Genomic DNA, 1,424 nt, shown 5'->3' with positions numbered 1-1,424 from the left:
CCAGCTAATATATAGTACAAATCCAAATAATTTGACCATTTCTGAGTATTCTTTATTTGCACTAATCAGGTCATAGCTTTTTAAAAAACTATTTCTTATGCAAAGGCTACCATAGGTAACATCCTAGAGACTACGCAAACATACCATACATCTTTTTTTTTTTTTGGCTCAATCCCAACACAGTTTATTTTAACATGATTCAGATCCCCCAGAGCAGGGGTAGTCACAGATCACATTTCCCCCGCTCTGAAGGAAGAAAGGATACAGCCTCAGGCATCTGGGTGGGGTAAGGGAGGAAGAGGAAGCAGCTCAGATCTTCCCAGGGAAGGTGTCTTCCGCTCTGCGATCATCCCAAGTATTCACCCAGGACAGGGGACAGAGGGACTTGTAGACACGCTTGTACCACTGCAGACAGACACATCATCACCTCTCTCCTTCATAGCCTTCTTACAATAGTGAAAATCCAGGTAGATCTGCCAGCAGTTACGGGTCTAGTCCTGGTTGTGGAAGCGACTGTCAAAGGGCGCCGTGCAGTAGTTTCGGATCTTGGTTTTGATGTCTTCAGATATGGTGGCTCCTGGACTGAGACCCCTTCAGCCACAGTCGTTGTCTCTGTCTGTGCCACTCCTCCCGCAGACCCCGCAGATTCCCATACCATACTTCTTTCCACTGAAGATTGTTACATTTATAATTTTGATTCTTCTGAGACCACGGTGATGCATAATTTGTAACCAAATATTTGTAACCAAACCACTGGGAGAAGGTTGTTTCTTTTCCATCAGGAAACAACTTGAGATAATTGATCAATTTCTCCAAAACAATACAGGCCAATTTCCTCTTGTTACCAAAATTTGGACCAATATCATTATCTATATGTTTATCAAATAATATAAAATGGTAGACTAAAAGATTTTCCTGCCCAGTTGTAGCCCACCCTTTGTAATACTCATTTTTCATCAGGTTTATTTTTCTAGTATGAACTATTAGGCCAATCTCTGTTATATAGGTATGTCCACCAGTGATGAGTTATTATAGTACCTATGGGACCCTTGTAGACATAATCAGTATGAAGCCACTTGGGAATAAGAGCTTTGGTAAATCTTATCATCAATCATCAAACTTATTTTCTTTTGGAGTATAAAAAGGATAGCTTCTATAACATAGTCAAATGCCTTGAGTTAGCATTTAACTTACTTGATTGTTAGTACTCAGCTTATGGTTGAAAAAAGATATTTCTAGAGTTCACAGAGGTTAATAAGACTTGCATAATTTTGATATAGTTTGTGGATGGATTTTTCTCTGAAGAGAGCCTACATCATGCTCTTACATATGTGGTCTGGTAAAGAAAACTTGACAGAAGGCCATCTATTATCATTTCAAGTTTACATATCAAGGATAATCTTGATATGTGTTTACATAGACCA

The 1,424-nt window shown here is 39.2% G+C and overlaps 1 pseudogene; it reads right to left on the bottom strand.

Annotated features, from left to right (window-relative positions):
- Window positions 1-309: 309 nt before the first annotated feature.
- On the bottom strand, window positions 310-1,108 carry LOC110214979 (cytochrome c oxidase subunit 6B1 pseudogene; annotated as a pseudogene).
- Between the last annotated feature and the right edge of the window lie 316 nt (window positions 1,109-1,424).

The sequence above is a fragment of the Phascolarctos cinereus genome, unplaced genomic scaffold (assembly GCF_003287225.1).
Source record: "Phascolarctos cinereus isolate Bilbo 61053 unplaced genomic scaffold, phaCin_HiC Scaffold_726;HRSCAF=1367, whole genome shotgun sequence".
Classification (NCBI taxonomy): Eukaryota; Metazoa; Chordata; class Mammalia; order Diprotodontia; family Phascolarctidae; genus Phascolarctos; species Phascolarctos cinereus.
Note: the sequence above shows the minus strand (reverse complement) of the source record. Positions and strands in the feature narration are given on the sequence as shown.